The following is a 27,728-nucleotide window of genomic DNA, read 5'->3' as shown; positions in this document are numbered from 1 at the left end:
GGGGGGGGGGGGGGGGGGGGGGGGGGGGGAGTCGCTGTGACAGCTCACCCTTTGATATCCCTGCCCTCCCTGCTGGGCAGACAGCAGCCTCCTTTTTTCCCCCTGTGTGTGTATCTGTATGAGTGTATGTATCAGTGTGTGCACAGGTGTGTCTATATATGTGTTGGGTGTGAATATATATGTGTGTGTAGGTGGGCGTGCACAGATGAACAGGCGGCTGGGTGTTCATGACTGTGCACGTGACCGTGGAAGTGTGTTTATCAGTGTGTGCACGTGCGTGTCTGTATGCACACGTGGCGGTACATTGATGGGAACGCACCTGGCAGTGTGTGCACACAAGTGCATCCGTATGTACAAGCGTGGGGGGGGTGTCTGCGCGCGCAGCGATACGTTGGTGGGAACGTGCCCGGCAGCGTGTGCGCGCGCATCTCTGCATATGTGCGCGGGTGTGGTCTGCGCATGCCCCAGTGGCCCCCGCCGGCAGGGAGAAGACGCGCCGTTGTGCCCCTATCTCTCGCGTGTTGCTGTTATCACTTCGGCTTCCCGAGTCTGGCAGGAGACGCAGAATTAAACGCAGACGCTCTGGTGCCAAAACAAAATCGTGAAAAGATTTGAAGCCCCCGTTCCCTAAACATGCAGCCTATCGAACTGGGAACAAGCCCGGCTTTGTTTCATTTCCTGCGTTGGATGGGGTAGAACAGTCTGGAGCCACATTGGTTCTGATAGTAGAGCTGACTCAAAGCCAGAGAATTTAAAATTGCTGAAACCCCAGGCAGAATGGAGACAGCAAGATGTGACGGAGAGGGGGAAAGCCTATAAGAGAAGGGAAAAAGACATTCTTACCTCGAGTTAGGAATGAGGAGAGGTGGCAGCCCAATTCTTGAGAACTATAGAAGCACAAAGAGGAAGGAAAAAAAAAAAAAGGTTGTTCAGGCAAAGAGACCAGACAGAGGTGGGCCTGGCCCTGACCTCGATTTGCCTTAGATACAGAGTCAGACAGGTGGGTGGGGCTGCCAATAAGCACAGAAAAAACGGGTCCGGTTGAAAGTGTTTTTCTGTCCTGCCCTTAATTTTGTGTGGCTGGGGAAACAAAGGACCCACTGGGAAGCCACCTCCCTGAGCTACAGGGGATCCGGGCCTGGCAGACTCCTGGCCCAGTGCTCCCTGAAGGGGCACTAACAGGAGGTGAAAGCTGGCAGCTCCTGAGGTCTCTCCGTGTGTGCCAGGCTGCCTTGCTGTCTTGTTATTTCGCTTTCTGAAAACAGGTATTTTCCCTTCTATTTGGAGCCTCTGATCTTGAACCAGCTTTTCCTGAGGTTTCTGGTTTTATGGCAACAATGGTGTTGGGCATACTGTTATCAACCAGGTTGTATTTTCACCGATTATGACTCAAGCGTTTCTTTCTTCTTTTTCCCCCCTTCATCCACCCCAAGGGAATTGATGACACTTGTTCCCCAAAACCGTAGCTGCCAAGGTGGCCGGCCTCCAGGTCAGCCTTGAATATGAAGTAGAAGGGGTTTGTGGGAGGGTCACACCAGGCCATGGGAGGAATAGAACAGAGGCGGCAGTGGGGGCAGGGGTTAAGGGAGAATCATTGTGCTGCCAGGGGTGGGAGTCTGAGCCATCTGCAGCCTGGAGTCTGGCTTAGGCCAGGCCCATTAAGTATAGATAGTTACCCCCAAAGCAGGTTCCTGAGACCACATAGGGCCCAAGCCTGGTTTCTCCTCTTACACTGAGCCACTCTCCCCAGGGAGTCACCAGGCCAGGGGGATGGGATCTCCCTTGCTCTGCTCTACCCCGTCCTCCACACTCACCCTCCTGAAATGGGCACATCTGTATAGAAGACCACCCTTCCCAGGAAGGGACCCTTCCTCAGTCCAGAGAGCTGGAGGCTGTGGGTTTTTCAGCAGTGACAATTAGCCACTGACCTCATCTCTGCCGACTCTGTGCCAAAGGAGCACATTAATGGCCATTAAAGCCAAATTTCTAGTCTTCTCAGGTTCAAATGACAACTCTTCCCTCTGTTATCTTTTGCCGAGAAAACTTGGGATAACGAATCTCCTTTATTGGGGTTTATGAAATGAAGTGGGGTACGTTTGTATAGGAGAATACTTTGTAGCTTCTAAAAAGAACGGGGCAAATCTATTCAAAGCAAAGCTAGCCACGATATTATTCTCTGTTCTTTTACTTTGGTAAGTGAAAAAAGCCAGCTGTAGAAGAGTGTGAATTGTTTGATTCCATTTTTATTACATAATTGGTGTATATGTCTGGGAAGCCGTATACCAAACTATTAACGGTAGTTACCTTGGGGGGGAGGGGAGCTTAAGAACTTGTGCTTTTTACTTTATGTATCTTCTCTCTCTATTGAGCATAAACAATCTCTTAAATTAAAAAATCTCTTATTCATTGGCAGTAAATATACTGTCAGTCTAGGATGACCGGAGTTCATGGTGAGGCTTTTTTTTAGTATATGTGGGAAGAACAAGAGAGTAGGAGTCTAGGAGACCTGGCTTTTCTCTTAACCAGGGGTTTTACTTCTTCTTTGTGCCGTGGACCTTTTTGACAGTCTGATGAAATCTTGGGACCCCTTCTCAGAACGATGCTTTAAATACAGAAAATGAAATATATACAAATTACAAAGGAAGCCATCTATATTAAAATACAGTTATGAAAACATTAAAAAAACAGATTTGTGAGATAGTAATATATGTGCATCTTAATGCATCAAGATACAAGATCTAGCTGAAGGTCTAATAACTACTATAATTTAGCATTAGCGATTGAGCATACGTGGTATTTTAAGAAATCTGTAATGACTGAATGTTACATGGAAATATCTCTGATTGCCATTAGTGACAGAGTCAGCTATGTGAATACTACTATGGTGTGTGGCTTTCCTTCATAAATGAAGGAAATGCTAAATTACAGTTATAGGTAGTGAAAATGAAGATGTCATTCTTTTCTTCCCCCATCCGGCACCTCAGACTTGTGTTTGATTTTTCCAGGCTAAGCACTAATGCTCTTAACTAGCTGTGAGACACTGAATGATACTATTACTTCTCTTCAAGTCTCTGGCTCCTCATCTGTAAAATGAAGGGCTTAGCTATGGCAAATGCATACTCTCTTCTGTGTTAACTTTAGCTGATTAAGAATGACTTGGTGAGGCGTGTTGACAACGGTACTGAGATCGCCCCTGATATCGATTGGAAAGGCTGCCATGAGTGATTGGTGATGTCTGCCATGGGCGCTAGATGAGAGGGAAGAGGACCGGCATGCTTGGCACAGATTTCCATTCTTGGGCTAGAGGAGCCTGTGGTCCCTTCCAGCTCTGATATTCTAATAAGTCTGAAATTACTTATTCTCTTCTGATTCTAATTGAAAATATCTATTGTACAACAACAGCAACAGCACGAGGAATGTTAGTTCTTCCTGAGGGATTGGTGTGTGTGTGTGGCATTGGACCAAGTTCTCCCTGTGGACCAAGGCTTTGGATAGGCTTTTCATTAAATGAAATTGTAAGCATTACCTCCAGTTTCAATGATAAAATGGGTACTGGGAACAAATTGTCTAGAAACAAAACAAGAATTAGTAAACACAATCTTACAAATGAGCCATCTGGAGATTTATTTACATAAGAAAAGAGGAAAGCCTTGGTATTTTCATGTTGGGGTTTGTTTCTCTTGCAAGTAGCCACACGGGTGTATTTATCATGAACACACATTGAGCTTTTTAGCAAAGATTGCTGAAAGCCTGAAAAAGTGATACTCATTTGGTTGGTTACTTGGGGACTGGGAAGGAGGAGAAGAGACAGAGTAGGAGTCACCAAAAAAAGAAAAAAAAGTTTTTGAATGAATTTTAGCAGATGGGATTTCAAAATAGTTACAATGTGCTCACACCCCGGTTTTGAAATTACACATTATCCCCAAAGTGCCAAATGAGAACAATTTTCCCATAACAAGGTCAAATTTGGAGGCATTAAGCCATCAGGCAAATGCAGAGGGACTGCAGAATAGTGCTAAGGGCCCCAAACCTTGACACAATTTGTTCAGCTGTGGGGAGAGTGGTCTTTCCACCCCAGGGACCCCCTGGGTGTCAGACCAGCTCTGCAGAACCACTTAACCCACTCTGTGAGCTTGTCCCTTTGCCCACTGTTCACTCAGGAAGCGCGCATGGAAATAGTCCTCTCTTCCTAGGGGTTCCAGCCACATGACCTGGCCTCCCACCCACCAGGGGGGTTCTTCCATGTGAGGAGGACAACGCAGAGTAGATGAGAGGGGTGGGGAGCAGCTCAGAGGTGGTGGAGCTCACCAAGTCCCAGTCCCCATGTTGGAGACCACACAGGCCCAGGTTACATTGCCTGCCATGCCTGCCAAGTGACAGTCTGGATAAAAACACCCTCCCTGTGTCTGGACAGGCACTGTTTGGCCAATAAAATACAAATTAATAAGACAACAGTTGGACTGACTTTACAGAAAGATAACTTTCTGCTCCTGGACTGGGCTGGGTTGTAAAGTATCTTACATGTTTGCTCTGGAAATTGTATAGCTCAGGGCAGCAATTCTTTATAGGGGCAAGAAGAGGCAAGACTGGAAGGGTCTAACAGGTCTGCTGCCCCAGGGCTTCTGGAGCCAGAAACAGCTGCAAGGAGGATGGGAAGTGAAGCTTGAAGAGTGAACATAGCTGGAAGGCACCCAGCAATTCAGAGCCATCAGCATAGAAGATAATTACCTGCTGACAGGTCTCTGATGTGTACCTGGGTGTGTGTGTGTGTGTGTGTGTGTGTATGTGCGTGCGCAGGCTCTGATTAACCATGTCTTTACAGGCAACTTGGGGGGCATATTCCATACTCCATACTGGGTGAGAGGGGGAAGGACTCATAAATAAAGATCCAGAACGCTTAAACATTGTATTGTGAACAAATCTGCAACTAAACTTGAAAAGGTGGAAGATGCAAAGAAAAACAAAATCAGAATTGGAAGTTTCCGGAAGAGTAGGTCCAGAGCAGTGCTCTGGGCCAGTGCCTGGCTTGAAGGAGATATTTCTGAAAAGGTTTTAAAGGAGCGCATGACCAGTAGACCAACTGTCTGAAGGGAATTATAAGAACAGCCAGTATGGATGGCAAGTGCTTGGCCAGGCTCTGGGGCTCAGGGCCTCCATGGTTCATCTCACTGTGGGCACTCTTTGTGGATCCATTTTTCAGATGAGCATTTTGAGGCTGAGAGAGGGTAAGTAAGTTGCCTGAAGCCACAGAGCTACTGGAAGGCTGCGATTTACACCCACACAGCCTGATTCCAAAACCTGCCTTCTTAGCTATTACTGAAGCAAAGGTGACCTTGACCTTACTGAAATGACAACCCGGAGGCCATGTGAGGTGGGAGGAGCAGAGCAGTGAAGGAGGAGACCCCTGCTTATGAAGCTGAGGAGCTCCACAGCACCGGGCAAGTCGTCATTATTTTTGTATGCTCTTCCTGATGTCATCATCATTATAGTCGTTGTGATTTCTCACTACCGATACGTGGATTGGATGATAAGGTTGTAGCTTTTTGGATTTTGTTTTTCATATTCTTAAAGGGATATTTACAGGGCTCTGAGAGTAAGTTCCGGCAATAGTGAAATTGGCAGGTACCCCCAGACTGTAGTTGTATATTTAGGATCCAATGTTGATGAAATGCAAGTCAAGGTACTCTAAATTTAAAATGCTTTTAAATGAATTTGTATGTTGTTTTGACATCACGTACACATATTTGAAAACAGCAACATATATATGAAGATTATTTAAAGCACAGGTTAGGCTTCCTGGGCCAGCGTGGTTAGGAAGGTATGTTTCAATCCTAAAATGGAAGAGGAATGGCTACTTTTCAGGTAACACGAGGAGCACCAAATGGAGCCCTTGACTATCTGTGTAATCCAACATCATCCCATCCATCCAATATGACTCGTTCAAAGATGAAAGTGGAGCTCCAGGAAATGGCAGTCCAATTTGACCATTTAGAGTGTCAGGCCAGGAGTCTCTCAGGTGAGGTAATGGATATGACTTGTTCCATCAAAGTCATTCCAGAAGATGTGACTTCAGAGTCAGGCAAGCAAAGGCATAAGTTCAGAACCCTGTTTTCCACTTCCAGTTCCCATTATTGAAAACCTCCACTGGTTCCTTTATGATGGCAGTTGAGGGAAATGTGATCTAGGGAGAAATGAAGCTTGCAGCCCTACTGATGAGTTACATAGATGCTTTCTCTCCAGTCTCCCACTTCCAAACGCTGAATTGGTTCTATTTAATTCACTCTTGCTTTTTCAATCCTGATGCCGGGAGCAGCAAATTCCACAGGCACTTGGTAGGGGTTTATCTGATTGTCCCTCTCAGGGACTGACATAGTGTAACTCATTGCTGATGGAAATGAAAGGTAACATAATACTGATATTATGCTACTTTTCCTTGAAAGCCCATAAGTAAGAATCATGCTTATTTTCCATTCATCTTTTTCTTTCTCAAATTTGCAAAATTTAACCAGAACAAATTTGTGTTCTCTGTCATTTTAAAACTCGGGGTGCTGGAGTTTTCTAACATTCCTGGTATTTTCAACTTGAGTGCCAAATAGATCTTTGTCCTTAGAAATGCATTAGCCCTTGGATTTGCAGATACAGAGGCAGGAGATGTAATGTCTTCCTGTGTCTTGACACATAAATTCCTACCCGTGGAAGGCAGAGGTGTTGGGGGTTCCCTTTCACTTCTACTAGGATGTGAATGGCATTACGTTATGAGCAACAATTCTGTCTTCCTTTGCAAGGACAATATTGTGCATTTTGCTAAGCTTTTGAAGTGAGCACATGCAGCAAGGATTCAGTAATTATTGTGAGTAGAATCTAGTAGGCTTACAGTTCCAACTTGTTTTGGGGCTCAACTTCTGGAAGACAGCCTACAAAAATAGCAATTTACAGGGGGGAAAAAAAAGCAGGTCCTGAGGCATTTGGTTGGGGCAGACATTAGTTCCATTTAGGGTTTAAACCAGCCCACAGTTAATTGTAGGTCCCTTGCATTAGCTTGTAGGAGCAGTAAAAGCATGTAATTCGAGCTAATCTGATGGGCAAATGAACTGGGTACTTGGTGCCAAGTGAGACCGTGAAACAAAAGGACACATGTGTTCTCAGGAAAAGAAAACCAAAAAACCCCCCAAAAACCAACACAACGTAGTTTCAACTGTTGCACACGTGAAACTCCAGAGAATTCTTTGGAAGGTTTGTCATTTTAAGAAAAGAACCTTTAGGGTACAAGGGATGAAGCTTGGGAGCTCAGTGCCTCTCAGCTGGGTGGTGAAGCACGTGGCCTGGAATCATTTGGGGGCAGCTTTCAGAGAAGTTTGATTTCAACTGATTGTCAAGCCCTTCTTTAGAAATCCCTTCTATCTTTTGGGTCTTTGCCTTCATTTTAGCTGTTGGTACATTAGAATCAGCCCAGGTCCCATCCCTATTAATTCTGATTTAATTAGTTTGGGGTGGGGCTTCAGAGTCCTTGCTGTCTAGAAATGCCCCCCAGAGGAATGCAGGTGATGACTGTAGTTAGGATTAAGAACCCCTGATCGAGTAGCAGATATGGCTTAAGGAAGGTGAGGTTAATGGACATAATTTAAGCTACTTGAGAGGAAAGTGATACAAAGCCAAACGTGAGGTTGTAAATGGATATCTGGCAGTTTACAATGATGCCATCTTGTTGGTCCATGTTGTAGGATTTGTGTTCCTGGGGAGTTAATGAACTGGTGGTTTTTCTAATGTCATTCATCCAGAGACCAACTTCCTCAAAGCAAAAATGTAATGTGACCTTAAATCAGACCGCTCTAATGTGCTCCATGCAAGAAAAGGCCTCCAAAGGAGATGATTCTGGACCCTCTTTCTTAAATCCCAAGCCTCCAATGGGGCTCTATTATGTCCTTTTCTTTTTTTCAAAGATTTTATTTATTTATTTGACAGAAAGAGATACAGTGAGAGGGGGAACACAAGCAGGGGGAGTGGGAGATGGAGAAGCAGGCTTCCCATGGAGCAGGGAACCCGATGTGGGGCTTGATCCCAGGACCCTGGGATCCTGACCTGAGCCGAAGGCAGACGCTTAATGACTGAGCCATCCAGGTGCCCCTATTATGTCCTTTTCTTGGCAGGGCTGCCCTCCTGGGGTCCAAGGTGTGAAGGCCTGTAGGTAAACTGGTTTTAGGTTAGTAAAACAATCAGGCAGTTGAGTCAGTTAAGTCAGAAATTATCCATTTAAGCAAAAATGTATTAAACCACTTGTTTGAAAAATGGGTTAAATCAGTAATCAGTATGTTTTGAATACATTTTGCTAAGTTAAACCAATTCCTAAGGTAAGACGTTGTGTTAAAATCAGGCATATCGATTTTACTATTAAAAGAAAAATGTTGTAAGGATAAAAATAATTTAATACCCAAAACGTGTAATTTGGGTTGAACTGCAGGAGGAGAATCCTCAAAAATTAGAGGCAGAAAATTAAATAGTAACTCAAACATAAGCTATTATATATCTTGAAAATGAAAAAAAAAATTTAACATCCTACAAATTAATAGGGCTCATGAGAAAAGGCACTAATGGGGGTGCCTGGGTGGCTCAGTTGGTTAAGGGTCTGCCTTCAGCTCAGCTCATGATCTTAGGGTCCTGGGATCAAGCCCGAGTTGGGCTTCCTGCTCGGTGGGGAGTCTACTTCTCCCTCTGCCCCACCTCCCACTAGTGCATGTGCTCTCTCTCTCTCAAATAAATAAAATATTAAAAAAAAGAAAGAGAAGGTACTAAAAAGAAAAGGTGGTTTGTGTATTACAGACTAAATATTAATCCCACATTAGAGAAGCAATGGGTCTATTGTTTTTATACTCCAGATGTTTATATGGAGAATGGAAATTGCATCAGTCAAAGGTCATTTGCAAACTTGAAAGTTGTGATCTCCCTGGAGAGCATAACATGCAACATCGCTGGCATCCCCAGGTGTACAGTTAAGGGTCTTAGGGCAAACTGGGCATGGGAAGTGGCATGGCAAAAGTGATTTCTTAACAGGCATTTCTAATATATATTTTTAAAGATTTTATTTATTTATTGGACAGAGAGAGACACAGCGAGAGAGGGAACACAAGCAGGGGGAGTGGGAGAGGGAGAAGCAGGCTTCCCGCGGAGCAGGGAGCCCGATGTGGGGCTCGATCCCAGGACCCTGGGACCATGACCTGAGCCGAAGGCAGACGCTTAATGACTGAGCCACCCAGGTGCCTTGACAGGCATTTCTAATATTTACAAAACATTCATACAGTCTTTTTTTGGGTTAACGCCTTCTACTGATTGGGTGAGGCCCACCGTGTTGTGGAGGGTAATCTGCTTTACTCAAAGTCCTCTGATTTAAATGTGAATCACATTGAAATACAAATACAAAAATCTATGAAATAGCTTCACAGAAACATCTGGAATAACGTTCAACCAAATATCTGGGTATCATAGTCTAGAAAGGTTGACAAAGAAACTTAGCCATTACAGGCAGACTCCTTGTTGTGTGTAAGATGAAAGTGTAAGGATTCTGAGTGGTGGGCTCGCCAGGCTACCTTGCTTATTCTCCTGCACTCTGTCATCCTCAGAGAATGCTTGCTGATGCCCCCTGAGGTCCAGTCAGTTTGGTGGGTGGGGTTAGTTACCAGATGAGGCTCCATTGTCAAGGGAAGGGGCTTTTGATCTCCTTCACATACAATTTCCTCCCAAGAGATGGAACGGAAATTTGAGAAAAATTAGCGGTGCATGGGTAGAGTTCAGAAAGCAGAAGGATCCTCTTCCTTGTCTTTCAGTGTACAGAGAATTATTCTCATCGCCAAGTTTATAATGGCATCATGTTTTGACGCAGCTAAGCTATCGTATTTCCTTTCCCTGCATTGTGACCGGGGGGGGGGTGGGGCGTCTCTGATGGCTGTTATTTTAGTAAATAGGACAGGTAATAGTGTCGTTGGAAGTAAGAGTGCAAGTTGATTAATGGAATTGTTTCTCATAAAATTCGTATGATTGACTTAATTTTTTTTAAAGACTGTATAATGATATTTCAACAATTTGGGAGCATGGTGAAAAAATAAATGATTAGGCCCACGAGGTGAGCACAGTGATTTATGCTTTCATGTGGACCCTTCTATTGCTTTGTTATATACGTACATTTGCTTGCATGATTATCATAGTGTACATATATTTTTATCCTTTCCCCATTAACATTTTGTCATAAGTACATTTCCGTGTCTTTTATAGTTGGTTTTTATGGAGACATAACATTCCATCAAAAGGATGTAGAATAATCGAATTAACTAATCCCTATTGTTGCTTGTTGAGGTTGCTCCAAGTCTTGTGCTGTCATAAATCATCTTGCAGTTGTTTGTTTTTCTTTAGTATAAATTCCTAAAAACAGGATCACTGAGCCAAAGGACATTTTATGGCACTTGATGCATACTGCTTTTGTTGGATTTGATTGGATTGTTTGTACTTTTCTATGTTTTTTTGTTTGTTTCTTTGATTATGACCTTGCCTTACCACCCCTGGTTTCCAACAATGACCTCGGTCGCCAAGGCGACACCCAGACAGTCATCACGACTCCAATTCCTGCAGTCGTATCTCTCTGACAGAAATATTCTTCAAGGCTAAAAATGTCCATACCTAGCCCTAGCTTGAGAGAGATTTATAGCTTGGAAAATCTGAGTACAATCTCTGCAGCCATTTTTCAACCAAGAGTGGAAAAAAACCACATTTCACACTTAAAAAGCAATTTAGGATTTATTTTTGGTTCTTTGATAATTCAGGGAGACTTTGAAATGCTTGACATCTCATTGCCTCTCACCATAATTGAAGACGAGCTCCAGGTTGAGAAGTTTAAGGAATAGTTGTAAGAATTTGGAGCAAACATTTTAGAAGACAGAAGTTAATGGTGCCCGGGCGCCTGGGTGGCTCAGTCGGTAAGCGTCTGCCTTCGGCTCAGGTCATGATCCCAGAGTCCTGGGATCGAGCCCCGCATCGGGCTCCCTGCTCTGCTGGAAGCCTGCTTCTCCATCTCCCACTCCCCCTGCTTGTGTTCCCTCTCTCGCTGTCTCTCTCTCTGTCAAATAAATAAAATCTAAAAAAAAAAGAAGTTAATGGTGCCATTATCTCAAAAAAAAAAAAAAATGGCATCATTATCTCTTTAAAAAGAGTTACTTTTATTTTTCAATTTTTTGTTGCAATATATAGAGTTTCATGTTGGACATCAGTGTTCTATTTTGCTTGGTGAAGTCTGATATATTTGTTTCAGGTCTCATCTCCATGCAAGGAAGTAATGTATTTAAAGAAGTTAACTAAAAAATTGGTGTTAGGCATGGTACTAAACTTAAGTCTGAGGAGTGAATTACTTATATTTGGGGAAAACTGTTTATACTTGAACCCAATAATTTTTGGACCTCTCAGATAAATGGAATCATACGCTAGGTGGCCCTTTGCGACTGTCTTCTTTCCCTTAGTGTTATGTTTCTGAGGTTAACCCATGTTGTAGCATGTGTCAGGCCTTTGTTCCTCTTTATAGGTGAATAATATTCCATTGTATAGAGAGGCCACATTTTATTTATCCATATTCATCAGTTGATGGACATTTGGGCTGCTTTCACTTTGGGGCTATTATGAATAGTGCTACTGTAAATATGCATGTGCAAGTCTTGAGGGGATATATGTGTTCATTTCTCTTGGATACATGCCTAGGGGTAGAATTGCTGAGTCATCTAGTAACTCCATGGTTAGCTTTTTAAGAAACTGCCCATATGTTTTTTTTGGTTTTTTTTAAAGATTTTATTTATTCATCTGAGAGAGAATGAGATAGAGAGAGCATGAGAGGGGGGAGGGTCAGAGGGAGAAGCAGACTCCCTGCTGAGCAGGGAGCCCGATGTGGGACTCGATCCCGGGACTCCAGGATCATGACCTGAGCCGAAGGCAGTCGCTTAACCAACTGAGCCACCCAGGCGCCCTGCCCATATGTTTTTGTGGCTCACATCTGGAGATGGGGCAAGGTCATGCTGAGGCATGCTTAGTGTCAGCATGGATGAGGGGCGTGACCCTGATTGAGGGTCAGACAGTAAAATGGTAGAGAGGAGTGGCTCAGACTAAGGAAGTGTTAATAAGGATGGTTTTTCATAATAATTGGTTCATTCAGAACAGTCTTCCCTTCAGTTGTTAAGCATATTTATTTGTGTAACAGTAAAGTTGTAGTAGGATATTAGTGGTCTGAAAGATTCGATGTGATCCATTTATGAAGCTTCCTATAATGTTAAATGCCCCATTTACTTTTTAGGAATTAGTTTTTGCATCGGAAAGCAAATACCATACCCCCCAAGCTTTCTAAATAAATATCCTGTTTGGGCCCTTCTAACAACAGTCTCTGAGTCTGCCTTCCTTGAGACCCAGTGAGGGACACCATGGGTTCACCAAATGTTTGAACTCTGCCTGGATTCTGCTATGTATGTGAAGGTTATAATAACATTGGTTTATTTTATGCAAAATCCCCTTAATAACATGGGAGGCAGTGTTTGGGGAATGTTTCTGAAATTGACATTTGATAAATTGAAGAAGATCTACGATAAGCATGTTAATGTTACTGTCAGATGCTTCATTTTTCACTCTTAAATGTCTGAACACGCATACCTTAGGAATTTGATATTAGCCTTGATATTAAACCCAAAATGGTTCATTCACATGAACGTTGGCCATGAGGATTTCTGTTCCTCTTCTTCAGTAGAAAGATGATATTAGTTTGTGTAATTATATCCCTAGGTGGCATTAACCACAGAATTGAAGGTTTGGCTTCCTTCTGGCAAACAAACCTTAGTCTCTGACTTGACGCTCACACAACTCACTTGTGTAATCATGCTACATGTGAAGGGTGGAAATTAGGTTTTATATTCCATGAACCGAGTTTCCCGTGCCAGACCAGAAAAATCTTACCAGCTGAAGTGTTCAGTTTTTCTGTGGCTTCTACAGACCCTGTCAATGATCCAGGAGGCAGATTTTGGTACATTCCAGCACAAGTTCTAATTATGGATGTAATGATTGGTGAACATTTAAAGCAAAAGCCCAAATACCAAACATGGACCTTCTTGTTTTTTAAATTAAAAGGTCAGCCACCCAGTGTCAACAGTTTTAGACAGCTTGCATTTTACCTTGAAGAAACAATCAAAGTCAGCAAGAAAAAACAAACCCAGACCATTCCATTGCTTAGAAATGAAGGAATCCAGTTGTCTTACATGTTGTAACTGACATGACCCGACATGCTCATTTTGTTTTTTTTTTTTTTTTAGTCTTTGGGTTTTGAATAATTGCTTCTTGCAGAAAGCCTATATTTTCTGTACTCTGTGGTTGCCAAGCTGTACTTGACTTTTAAAAGAGAGTCAAAGGAACATACCCTTGTGAGAAATTGCTGCTTTGTGGAGTACAAATGAGAGGTTTCATGATCTTTGAAGCCAGGAAGGCCAAATCCGGCTCAGAAACCCCACCGCCAGGCTGCATTTTATATTCTTCAGTGCTCTACTAAATTGTCCTGTCCTTTTGCTGGAAGTTGGGGGGAAAAAAAAGACAGTGGAGAGTAAGGGTCCATCTAAGTGATTCCCCACCTGGCTCAGAATGCAGAAGGTTCTCCCAGATCCTTGTGCTCCAAAAGTTGGGCTGAATGGCAGACCCCTCCAGCCCTAGACCAGTGGTTCTCAAGTGGGGACAGTTTTGTCCCCGAGGGGACAACAGGCAATGTCTAGAGACATTTTGGTTGTCATCACTGGAGGGGAGTGGTGTGGTTGTTGCATTTAGTGGGTAGAGGCCGGAGATGCTGCTAAACATTCTACACGGCACAGGACAGCACCGCCCCCCCCACCCCCCCCCCCCCCCCCCCCCCCCCCCCCCCCCCGCGACAAAGAAATATTCTGCCCCAAATCAATAGTACCAGGTGGAGAAATGCTGACCTGGAAGGATTGCTCTGAATACCAGGTGTGAAGTTTCCTGCTCCACTCTTCCCAGGGGGGAGGAGAACAAAAAGAAGGCCTCTTTATTTGACACCTCATTTCTTGGGACCCCTCTTAAAGACAGCATTGGAATAGTAGGAAACGGGAAACAAGCCCCCTACCTGCAGGAGGCCTGGGGAGCTTCTCCCCACACTGCTCAGTGGGCCAGTGGCAAGTCCCTGCAGGCCTGGAATTATTCTGTTCCTTTTTTTGTCAAGTGTTTCATGAAATCCTTTTGCCCCAGGTTAACTTTCCTCTTCTTTATTGTTAAAAATAATAAGTGTTTGCTGTTGTTGTTGTTGTTGTCATTGTTGGTGGTGAGGAATTATTCTGTAAGCCTTCACCTTTCTTGGAAGGGAAACACTCTGACCAACAGATTAGAAAGTTGTCTGAAGTCACCATAACTCCTAGTCTGTTTGGAACCTTGCTGACATGTGAGTATTTCTATTCAGCCACATCTGCAGTTGAACAAAACCGCTTTCATCAGCTTTTGAGAATCAAAGTGTCCAAATATCTGGGGGCTGAACGTAGCCTGTAAAACAGCGTGCAACCCAAGGTGGCCCACTCCCAGGCCTCTGAGGCCCCTTCCCACCGTGCAGACACCGCGAATTCTTGGGGCAGCGCTAGGCAGGAGAAAAGTGAAGGGAAGACATCTGTACTAAGGCGTTCGTGTTCTAGCTGACTTCCCTTCTCTGCTTTTCAACTCAAGGCCTACAGAGAATGACACAAGCTGAAGGGGTGATTGCCTACCATGGTCATTTCAGGTGGTGGTAGTTGGGTGGGGTGGAGGCCTTTATCTCCATAACACACCCAAAGTGAGCCAACCCTCCTTAACACCATCCTCATCAGCAAACATTTATTGTGCTACCCAGCACTGATCACCAGGAAGAATGGGAAATTGAGTGAAGCCTGTTTTCTGCCCCGTGCTTTGTTAGGATTATCTTATTTAATGTTCAACAACAACCCTGTGAATGGAGAGCTTTTATTTTCTTTGTTTTGCAGATAAGGAAACTGAGGCTTAAGAAATCAAATGATCTGTTAAGGTTACAGCACTAGTAAGTAACTGTGTCAGAATTTGAACGCAGGTGGAGGCATTTGTATTTTCTAGATTCTGCCATGTAGTAGGAGCTCAACAAATGTCCCCTGGGCTGAAATTTTATCCACACCCAAAGTAAAGGCATATATATGCACTTAACTTATCATTTCAACTCCATGTGCTGAGCAAACCAACAATCAGATCCCCGATCTACAGCATGTATGAGATGGTTAAAGAGAGTCTAGTCTGGGGGCACCTGGGTGGCTCAGTCATTAAGCATCTGCCTTCAGCTCAGGTCATGATCCCAGGGTCCTGGGATCGAGCCCCGCATCAGGCTCCCTGCTTGGTGGGGAGCCTGCTTCTCCCTTTCCCACTCCCCCTGCTTGTGTTCCCTCTCTCGCTGTGTCTCTGTCAAATAAATAAATAAATAATCTTTTTTTTTTTTAAAGATTTTATTTATTTATTTGAGAGGGAGAGTGAGAGAGAGAAAGAGCACAAGAGGGAGGAGCGGGAGAGGGAGAAGCAGACTCCCCGCTGACCAGGGAGCCCGATGTGGGACTCGATCCCGGGACTCCAGGATCATGACCTGAGCCGAAGGTAGTCGCTTAACCAACTGAGCCACCCAGGTGCCCTAAATAAATAATCTTAAAAAAAAAAAAAAGAGTCTAGTCTCTCCCTCCCATGTGTCGAGAGGCGTGTTTTGGAAGTGGACACGTCTTGAACAATGACTGGTTCTGATGCTTAAAGATCATTTTCCATCTTGGACCCAAAGTGCAAACCACCTACTTTGCTATGGTTCTCAGTTGAAGAAATGAGGATCTGTTTCAACACTGGAGAAAATCCTGGTCAGAGTGCCTTATGGGGAGATGGCCTGTCCCCAGAGACACAAGGATGGTCTAGAGCTGTACTGTCCAGTACTTTAGGGGGCTACAGGGCCCTCAAAATGTGGCTAGTCTGAGTTAAGATGTACAATAGGTGGAAAATTCACACTGGATTTTCAAGACTTAGTACAAAAAAGTAAAATATCTCACTAGCAATTTTCTACATTAATTACATGTTGGAATAATACTTTGGATATATTAGGTTAAGCAAAATATATTCTGGAAATCAATTTCACCTATTTCTTTTTACATTTTGAATGCAGCAAACAGAAAATGTAAAATTACCTATGTGGCTCTCATTATATTTCTATTGGACAGTGGTGGGCAATTTAGTGAGTTTTTAAGGAAAATATGATTATATGTGCTAACTTTATAACCTGACTCCGCCCACCCTAAATGAAAATGCAACTCCATTATCATTGTCAGAATAATCCTAGGGGGCAGACATCGTTGCATTTCTACAGTGTTTTGGTGAGTTTAGATTATTAAGGCTAATTCTTGCAACCTATTGATGATTGTACCTGGGAGTTGAATTCATGTCTATTTGAGTTCAACCCTGATTTCTTGCCCTTGTTATTTGTGAAAAAGTTAAGCAGACAGTGAAAGGGAAGGAAATGTGACTACCCTTTTGGCCAAGTACACACTAAAGCCACAAGCTTTATGAGTGTTTTCTTACCATTGCTACTTACTAAATGCAGAAGGTGTACAAATTCGGTGACTTGAGTGTTCGGGTTTGCTGATCTGTGGTTCATCCAGGTTTCATGGAATATTTCCATTTTAAAAGTTTCTTGTAGAAAGTAGAGAACATAAAAGAAATAGCAGCTTTAAAGATGACAACTTTTTCTCCTGTTTTATTGCAATATAACTGACATCCAACATTGTATTAGTTTTAAATGTACACCATGATGATTTTATATATATATATATATGGAAATGATCGGCACGATTCATTTAGTTAACATCTACCACCTCACATAGTTATAATTTTTTTTTCTTGTGATGAGAACTTTTGAGGGCTACTCTCTTAGCTACTCTCAAATATGCAATACACTATTGTTAATCATAGTCACCATGCTGTACATTACATGTACATTACGACTTTTTAAATTGTAGAATGAGCTTATGTCTGCAGTTATCCCCCCTGTATTCTTTATTCACCATCAGAGAGGACTCTCTTGGGGACTCTATCAATTTTGCTTTTGTTCCATGGGAGGCTAGTAGTTAAGAGGGGTTTATAGCTGACTTTATCATGGTCCCCATGCTGCAACCTGCCTAAAGGTGTGTGCCTACATAGCTCAGAGTGCAGCTGAGATTTGGCAGCTACTCACTTTCTATGGTATAGACCAAGTGGGTGGCCCTTGTTCCTTTTCTTTTCTTTTCTCTCTTCTCTCCTCTCCTCTCCTCTCCCCTCCTCTTCTCTCCTCTCCTCCTCTCCCCTCCCCTCCTCTCCCCTCCCCTCCCCTCCCCTTCCCTCCCCCCTTCCCCTTTCCCTCCTTCTTTCCTTCCTTCCATCCATCCATCCATCCACCCATCCATCCCCAGCCAAATGTGAATAAAAACTAGCTTTTTGTCCTATAATGTTTTGGATTGGAATCTTGACTACCAATCAGAAGATACCCACCTACCAGTCCCTCTGTTCATGTTTAATCTTTTTTATGATGATCCACTGCTCTGCCTGAGAGTCACATCCCCATCCAAGCTGTACAAAGCTTTGGGGCAGTCAAGCCCGGGGCCTTCATCTTCCTTCAAAATATGCATGATTTTGATGTTGGAACAATTAAAATGAAGGGACCGGAGAACATGTTTGAGCACGAGTAGCACAACCCCCAGTGTAATAGATGAGCGAAGGCCACAGAAACAGCTGGTGGCAGATGTGGGATTAGACTCAGGGTCTTCTGTCTACGCTGCCGAAGTCTGCCCCGTTTCCAAAGTGGGTGGTGCTGGGTTGGCTTCGGGCTAGGGCTGAACTGTAGGAGTAATGCCATTGCCTTCGCATGCATTTCGGTGGTGATCCAGGGAAAGCCATGCTTGTCCCTCTGGCATATGTCACTTAGCTCCAAGTTGCTACCTAATGTGACAGATGACTGAATACAAAAAGTGAAAATAAAGTCTGTGTTCCCAGTCCTGCCCAACCTCCTGGGACCCAGATCGACATCTTCAACCACTGGACATTCCTGTCCGCAGGTCTGGTAACGAGGAAAACACTTAGTACGTGCCAAAGCTTGCTCTGAATGCTCCCTATGCTTGAGCTCTTTTAATTTTCACAATAGTCGGGAAATAATCACTATCATTATCCCCATTTTATAGATGGGGAAACTGAGGCATAGAGCAATGAAGAAAATTGCCCTAAGTGACGCAGCGAGGTGGGGATCAAAGCCAGAATTGTGAATGGGGGCACAGGCGGTGTTAAGAGTCTTTGCTGTAACCACCACATTGGGCTCTGCAAAGCCCTCAGATGTATTGGGTTCCAAACCGACTATCTTCATCCTCAACCAGCCGCCCCCTTCCTGTTCCATTTCTCTGAATGGTTTTGTCACTCTCCTCGCTAAGAAGGGGTGGGAGACTGGGAGTAAAATCCCTGCCCCCTTCATCTACTGAAAACATAGCCAAGTCTTGTAGACGTGACCCGCTCAGGGCTTTCCAGTTTGTTCTGTTCCTTTCCATCGCTGCAGGCAGCGTGGAGCTCCTGCCGTAAGGTGCTGGTTACGGCTTTGGATCATAAAGCACTAAGGGGAAGGGGCTTACCAGGGCGTCCAGGCTCAGCCTTTGCCGTCCCAGTGGAGAGGCATTGCCCCCAAACCTGCGAGAGCCTCCTCCTCTCTCTCTTCACCCCAGTTCTTCCCATTCTGGGCGTAGAACTGGGGAGCTTCGTGGGGAGCAACCCCCTAGTATTGATGTAAATACATACTGTGCCCCACCAGCCATGCAGAGGCCAAAGCCTTCGATGAAGCCTGGAGTCTGTATTTTTAACAAGTTCCCCAGGTATTTCGATAGGCAGGTTGGTTTGGGGGTAGCTTCTCATTCACCGTCCCATCAGGTCATTTCTGTCCTGCACGGAGCCCCTCCTTGGTGCTCTGCCTCCCCGTATGAGCACACTGCCCTGCTGCTGGGCTGAGGCCGCCACCCGTGCTGGGCAGCTTTTCCAATGTCAATTCCTGCTGCTCTTCTACCTGCACCTTCTACTCCGGCCGCCCCAAACCCTACACCTGCGGGGACATGCACAGAGATTGGCAACCGTTTGCGTCGTTCAGCCAACAGGGGGCCTTTGCTGAGCTGGGGAGTGTCCAAGGACTTGTGAATGAGTGTGGGGGTTGCCTGTCTGGTCAGACTAAATGATGTCTGGGGGCTCTCCAGGTCCTGGGAATGCGCGTGCTGAGCATAACCCCTTCTCAAGTGGTGTTTAGACATGGGTTTTGATCACTGTCTATGTTGTTTTTGCTCAGGGCCCAACTCCCTAAGTGGAAGAAAGAGTCTGTTTTAAATTCCATCACCGCAAAATCGAGGAGGGTTGTATTTGTAGGCTCAGGATCTGCAAGGAGCAGAATTCCACTCTGTTCAGTCCTGCTTGCACTCCTCATGTTCTGGGCTCATCTCTGCGTGGGCCACTTGCTGCTGCTGGTGATCTCTCCACCCCTGGAGGACACAGGTGTGAGTCTGACTCGCTGATACTTCCCACGGCCTTTCTCATGCCTCTGTTGTCACCTGTCAAGGCATGGGCTTCATGACGCAGCTCTGAGACACTCTCTGAGCCTCGGCATGCATGGAAATCTTGGAGGAAAGCTGTGAATGGCTTGTCAGAGGGGACCCCTGCTCTCCTGTCTCCTCCTTGTGCATCGCATCTTCAGAGGCAAATCCAGAGATAGGACCCCCTCCCCTCACGTGCCCCTTTCTCTGGGTAGAACAGACGGGACACCTGAGATCTGTGCATCACGTTTTCTCACCTGTCTGTTCCTTCAAGCAACTGAGATTCTTTGAATACCCAGGTATCCCGACAGTCACATGACTTGCTTTCTGCCTCAGAGAGTTCCTAAGTGAATGCAGTAATTCCCCCGCCTTTTTATTTATTTTTATTTTATTTTTAAAGTTTATTTACTTAAGTAATCTCTACACCCACTGTGGGGCTCAAACTCATGACCCCGAAATCAAGAGTCTCATGCTCCTCTGACTGAGCCCGCCAGGCACCCCTCCCCAGGCTTTTTAAACCCATGCCACCTCCACTAAGTAAACAAACAAACAAACAAAAAAAACTCATGTCCTCTTTTGTCATTGGTTGAAGTAAAAAACAAATATGACTTTTGCGACTAAAAACAATCAAAGCCACGATAATTTTCAACTGTGCTCCCAGCTTTGGATTAGTAACCATCTGCTACTTCCCACCCCATCCTTCCCACAGACTCCCCAAAATGCAGGAAGCTTCTGAATGCAACATCCTGGATTTGTGTCCTCTTCTCTGTAGCATCCAGAACTACCAGGAGCTGTCATGGTCAAGGTGACCATGCCTCTGCCCAGCACGTGGCAGGCACTGGTCAGTGGTTGAGTGAGGACCACTTCATTTTATAGCCTGCCTCTCCCCTACCCAGACAGAGACTGGATTAACATAAACATTCGGAGTTGTGGTCTCATGTCTATCTACTGCCTGTGGGTCTTTGTTATGCTCTCTTCATGTATTTGTCCCATCTCCCAACTAGATGGAAAATACTTTGAGGGTAGAGGTTGTGACTTTCTTATCTTTCTCTCTCTCTCTTTTTCTCATGGAGCCTAGCACCATCCCCTGCACATCTTGGATACCCAGTGCCTATGTTAAGATGATGAGAAAGATAAAAATGTAAAAATTGGTGCCAGAATGCCCCACGATCCTGCTCAATAGGATTTTGACTGCCTTCCTATAAAACAACAAAAAGTATATTGTACTGTTTTCTTCCTAATCTTCCCATTTCCTTAGCCAGGAAAGGATGCAACATGTCTTTGGTGAGACAGGTTTGGCCCTGTGATGCCTGTGGGTGGTGGTTCTCTTGTCACTGTGATTTTGGATCCTGGGCCAAGGCTACCTCATTGCTCTCTGGGACCTGGCTGCTAGAACCTCCCCTGACTCCTTCAAAGGGAGAAGAACTTTGGCTGCAGAGGGAGGCAGGGTTGACCTCATCTCCTTGGGCAGTGCTCAGTATATCCCTCTGGAGAGGGCTGCCTGTGACCTTGGCTGTGACTCCTGGCCAGACTTACTACACCTGGGCTATCCATGCTCCAGGTGGTTCCCCATGGGTGAGGGAGGAAGATAGGCTGGTCCAGCCAGGGCTCGAATAACTGATGAAAATCCTCTTTGGCTGCTATCTGCTGCCGAGTTTTATGGCAATGAAACATCCGGTACTGAATGCTGTCTTTGGAACTTTAGAAAGACCTCACATGATACCCAGGGCTGAGGCTGCTTATCTTAGTGTCTGAGACCAGTAACAGCTAACACTGGTTATGAGAACCTTCAGTGAGGGTTATGTGCCAGTTACTACAGAATTTAATTTTAATAATCCTTTGAGACAGATATTATTGTGCCCATTTCACCATGTAAGAAACTGAAGTTCAAATGTGGGGCAATCCCCCTTGAGTCATATCCCTGGTAAGCAGCCAAACTAGGATTTGAACCCCTGTCAGCGTGACTCTAAAGATCTTGCTCTTTTCCGGATACTTGCCTACAAAGCAAATGAACACTGTAAACAATATCACAGAGAGAATACTTAATCCATGGAAAAGCAAATGCTTCAGCAGCACAGAAACAAAATTTATTGCTAGCCAATTGATAGAGATGAGTTACAAATCAGATTGTATTTTCCATAAAGCATTTCCTAAAGGAGTTCTGTGTGGCAGCGATGTTAGCAAAGTATGAATTATTTTAGTACTTGAGAGTTATTAAACTACTTGTCATTAAAAATAATTACTTATTAGACTTTCTTCTAATTCAGACTGGCAGTTTCCTGGAAGTAGACTGAGTTAGCATTTACTATCGCTAATTCATTGGGCCACGAAAACAATCGGTTTGGCTTGCCAATATGCTAACTTAGTCCTAGCTCTATTTATCAAATATGCTGATGGTTGTGGCTCCCCCCCCACCCCTCCCCACCAGAATTAATCTAGGCCCCTTCCAGCTTGATCTCATCCACTGCTTTCCTATGCTTTTGTCTAGGACATGCCTGGCACCGAGTATGTGCTCAATGAGTATTTGTTGAATAGATGAAGCAATGTGCTCTTTTGTGGCATTAATCAACATGCTGAGCAGGAAAGGGCTGAAATGCATAGCTCAGTGTGTCTTGGGTCCCCGCCACATCGACACATGTCGATGTTGCTACAGTCACCAGTGGTTGCTTTACTCAGAAACCTAGCTCTTGCTCTTTGCCTCCATCCTTTCTCCTTGGTTAAGGTCCAGGACAAAACTGCCATCTTTCCCCTGCCTTGTCTGTCTTGTTTTGTCTGTCTGTCTTGTTTGTCTCCATGTCTTTTGCTTTCCTTCTTCTCTTGTTATCCCATAAATCCCAAGGTTCTTTCCAGCACCACCGTGGGCCCCTTCTCTTCTCTCTGTTCTCACCCCACTCTGGGCTCTGACCCATCCATCCACATGACTTTTGGCACCACGACTAGAGTGATGGCTCCCAAATTCATCTCTCTTCCGAGTTCAGGAAACATACACCCAGCCACATACGTCCTGAATGTCTTCTCTGGATTAGAAAGCTCTGAAGAAGCAACATTTCCAAAATCAACTTCTCCAATTGTCCCCACCCCAAACTTGAGCCTCCTTTTATATTTTCTAGGTTGTGCCAGTGAAATCACTAAATCTAATCTAGAAACTTCATATTTGTTCAGCATGCATCGCTCTCCTTCTCTGCTCTCCTATCACCATCTAGTTCGTCATGAAATCCTGGAGATTCAGCATTAGCAGAAATGTCAAACAAAGGCAGCTCTTTGTCTCCTTGGATTCTGCCCCTTGTCCTCCTCTCAGCCAAGCTCATCCTAACAGGCTGCCAGACAAGAGCATCATGTGATGGCAGAGTGGGCCTGTTTTCTCCCGAATGAAGACAGCCAATGGTTGACTTTGTTTCTCCTCCAGTCTTGTTAGTGATCAGAGGAGCTCTTGCATTGCATGTTCTGTGACTGACCCATGAAGACGTGGGCTGTGCCAGGCTTCCAATTGAGCAGAAACCATAAAACAGACTGAGACACTGAGGCAGGTTGGCATTCCTGGGCTGGCCTCTAGCCTCCCGTCCATGGCGTGGTCCTCAGGCCATGTCCATAAGCAATGTAGACAGAGGAGGGTGCCAGAGATACCCACAATCTCCTGCATGGAACCCGAGCCCTTATCTCTGATTGGTGAAAGTGGTCTTTCTGATATAACATTTTTTTTCTTTTTGGTTAAAAGCATTATATTACCAGTATGTGTTGCATGTGTTTGAGTAATTGTGTGTAGGTTAGTGTGTATGAGTATATGTGAGTGTGTGTGTGTGTGTGTGTGTGAGTGTGTGTGTTTTAATCAGCGAATTCATGATGAGGAAAATCCAACCCACATGGCCTGGAAGAGAGAGACCAGGTCAAAGTAAGACCAGGGTTTAATCTATTAGCAAAACCCAGGAGAGAAGAGTTGTGCCGTTAAATAGGAACCACTGAAAACAGTCACTTCTCTGCTTAAAAATCTCAGTTTCCTCCCTGTCATCTACAGGACTGAATCTGACCCTTTGTCCTGGGATCAAAGCCTCTAATGTTGGACCTTAGCCCCCTCTCCAACCTGACCTCCAGCTATTTCACCCTCTGTAGCCACACTTTGTCTTTAGACAAGGGATGGCTCTCAGAACTTTGTGCCACGTTGCATGTTCCCTTCCCGTCCTTTGAACACCTTGCCCTTCTTTCCCACTTCCTTGTTCAACTTTGCTCAGATATCATCCCTGCTGTGGATGTCCCCTGGTTCCTTGTCAGATAAAATGTAGAATGCCTAGTTAAATCTGAATTTCAGATACACAACAACTAATTTTTCAGTATATGTTCCAAATAATATAGTTACTGTTTGGCATTCAAAATGAACTGTGTTCATTTTGAACACAGGACAAATTTTTGTCCTGTAATTTTTTTTTTTTTTTTGCCGTATCTGGCACGCCTACTTCTGACATTCCTCCTGCCTCAATATTCCCACAGAACACTGTACACAAATCTCTTAGAGCTCTTATATTGTTGTTGTTTCCAGCTGTCTTCCCTACAGGCATATGTGTCCCTGCGTCATGACCTATGACTATGTGCTCACTCACTCAGTGTTTTTCAGTCATGGCCCATCTGCCCAGCACTGTGCTGGGTGTGGGGTGCCAAGACTAGTAAGATCAGGGTCCTGCCCTAGAGCACGGTTGGCAAACTACAGCCTTGGGCCAGATCCAGCACACTGACTGTTCCATGCGAGCCACAGACACTGTCATGCTCACTCATTTGTGTACTGTCTGTGGCTGCTTTCACGCTACAATAGCAGAGCATGTGGCCTCTTGGCCCGCAAAGCCTAAAATATTTACTATCTGGCCCTTTACGGAAAAAATTTGCCAACCCGTGGTCTAGAGGATCTTACAGTCTAGAGGAGACAGACGTAAACAAATAAAAGCAAATTCATCTTTCATCTCCGCAGCCTTGTGTGTATCAATGTGTGGTCTGGAGACCTATCTGAGAATCACCTGTGAGTGGACTTAGCAAAACCGATCACCGGTCCCGGTACAGTTCTGCTGGCTTCCTCCAGAGAAATGCACGCCCAGACCATTCCCAAGTGACTTGCGCAGTGTCTTCCTTATCCTGCGGGAGCAAGCAGCCGCTGCCTGCCCCTCGGGCCATAGGAGCAGAGCGACCCATTGGCGTGGCTGGCTGGCTATCCTCTACCTCAGTCAGCATCTGTGACCAACAGTCACAGATTCAAAAGAAGCTGACTGGTTCCTTCATGTCCCCAAGCTTGGAAAATGCTCTCTCCTTGTGGCGCAATGTGATGGGCTGACAGAAAATAAATAAGAGCGAATTCAACCCATTAGTATTTGGAAGGCAAGTGTTTCCTAGTGAAAGTAAAGTCTGTGACTATATGTTGAGACAGATGTTCACACTTGCTACCCTTGTTAGAGGACTTAAGAAAATAAATTCTAGATAAGAGAGCCAGCCATGGGCATTCCTGGGGCCTGCATGTTCCCGGCTCTTCAGACCCTTGTGAACAGTGTTTAGGACACAAGGGGAATAAAATATCAAAAATATCAAAATAATTTTCCCGGCAATTCCACCTAAATTTTCTGCTGGGGCAAATGGAATTTTTAAAAAGCTGGATTATCTATATAATTAGTTACTTTAACGGCCCTTTTTATTTCGCATACGAGGATCCAAACTGAATGTTCTGTTGCTGTGTTGGCAAGAGCGGAGGTATTTGGACTACACCTTATATGGATGGCAATGAGCTCGAGCAGTTTGCACTTGTTTTTGTGTTTGGGCTTAGGGGCAGCCACACGAAGGCATTTAACTGCAGTCATCCCGAGATAATTGAAGGGTCTGGGCTTCACTGGAGACCACCAGCTTTCCTGTGCTAGACATCAGTGTTTCTTCTCCATTCTTCTTATTTGCTGCATGAAGTTATTGGTTGTAGACATATTTATGTGAGTGGTTGTTAAGACCTATGTTAAAGGAAATGCCATTGCATGAGCAATTTGGCTTTTGGGTATTTAAATAAATGAGAACTACTCTCTCTCTGACAAAATTAGGAGAAAAAAACACCCCTCCCCCCAATATCACTGGACTTATAATCTTTGTGTCTTTTAAAAACTCTGGACAACATAGGTAATCCTGTACTTGATGATTTCTTTGATTAATATATTCCATGTTTGTTAAATTTATTATATCCCAAGCAGCTTATGTTAGTCTACATCCCATACATGATCTTATTTGATATAAAAAACTCTTCTATGCCTAATTATTATATTTCCATATTCAAATGCCCACCATGATTTTTTCCTTTTAAATATGTTCTTAGCGACTTAATGTTTTTCTGTGGGATTCGGTCACTTACAGAAACACACTAGGGAGGGAAACCTGAATTAAAAATTGTCTTGCCACATTTTGTAGAAAGGGTCCTTAGAACTGGTTACTAATTGCACCAGCATGGGGCTTATTAGCCAATTAAAGCCCTATGTAGATAAATTTTTAAAGGAGGCCAAATAAATTTTATTTGTAAATCTGAAGTTTACCAAGGGGGGAAAAAAATCCTCCCTTATGTAATCACGAGGAGGAGGGATCAGGTGTTGTTATACATCCAGGACACAAAGTACACATAAAAAGCAAGTCCCCCACCATTCAGCTGTTTTTTATTAATAAACCTCCATCCATCATAAATTGCTGGAAAAGCTGGCCAGATGTTTGAGACTCACCCCACTTGTCACCTAGGTCATTCCTGCAGGAGTACAATTTAGTTAATTTCGCTACTACAGTAGCTTGATATAATTAAAGACTCAGTAGGGTGTGTTTTAAATGCTATTAAGTCATTAAGGGTTTTTAGGGGACCAGGAATGTGCCTTCATTGTAGTAAAGAGGGCAACATTTTCTCAACACAAGGAAGCCAATGATCCGTATTTTAAAAAGCGGGAGTTAAAGTACCTAGCGATGAAATGAGATTCTCAGCCATCAATTACGGAAATCAATAAGGAACACTACAACATACCCTGAGCATTCTTTGCCCTTTCTTGCTAGAAGGAAAGACCACAGCAAAGCCAACAAGACTCCGCTTGCTTTAATCAAAGCAATAAATTCTCTATGTCAGAACTGCATTTTTAAGGAAGCTCTAAAATTTCTTTTTGGTGCCGAACCCTGTTTCTAAGACCAATTTACCTAATTCCCGAGAACAATAAAGGCACAATAAAGGATTTTTTTTCCCGTTGAACCAGTTTAAAACAACATAGAAATTGCTCTACAAATCTTTCAGCAGCTCAGTCTTGCGAACAAAAATAGGAGGCAGCTGGAGGAAGGCAGGGGCTGAATGAGAATCTACGTGCAACCAAGTTGCTAAAAAAACACAAAAATTATTGTGGCACCAGAGTGTATTTAAATGGGTTGAGTGGATGGGAAAGGAAATCGTTCTGAGCCTACTTTCCTGAGGCTAGGCCAAAACTACCAGTGACCACGATGCCTTGTACCCTGCAGCACTGGCCTGACGTCACCCCGGGGACACCCCCAGCCCCAGGACAGGCCCTCGGTTCTCTCAGGCCCTTTCAACAGACCCTCTGGGAGACCATTCCAGGGTGTGCTGGAAGACCTTCCGCGTGCTCCGTGATTGCTTATATAAGTTTGTTTACTATGTTAGTACTACAGCAGTGAACAATCCAATTCAAAGACAAGTCTCAGAAATCAGGACACTGGCCTCAGAACTCCCCACTCCCTTCGTTTTGGTGACTCTGAGAGAACAGGGCACTGAAAGAAGGTGTTGAGTTACCCTCACAGAGCCATTGGGGAAACCCTAGAGTTGCCACCCACAGGATGCAATGAGATGTTGGAGATGACAAGTGGGGAGATGGTCAGAAAGAGTTGGGGTGGCTCCGTGTGGGGGTCACATTATGCCAGACTGGGCTGGGTCCACAAAGTGCTTCTTTGCCTGGATCTGGAATGTTTCAGGCACTTTGAGGGATCCTGGGTAGGGGGAAGAAAGATCCAAGTCACAAAACCACAATAGAGAGGATCATTGACATTTAAGGTCAAGAATGTGTGGTAGGACTTGGCCAAAGGCTGGCTTATGGTTGCTGCCCTCAGGGAGATATCTGAAGGCCCCAG

The sequence above is a fragment of the Neomonachus schauinslandi genome, chromosome 6 (genome assembly GCF_002201575.2).
Source record: "Neomonachus schauinslandi chromosome 6, ASM220157v2, whole genome shotgun sequence".
NCBI lineage: Eukaryota > Metazoa > Chordata > Mammalia > Carnivora > Phocidae > Neomonachus > Neomonachus schauinslandi.
Note: the sequence above shows the minus strand (reverse complement) of the source record.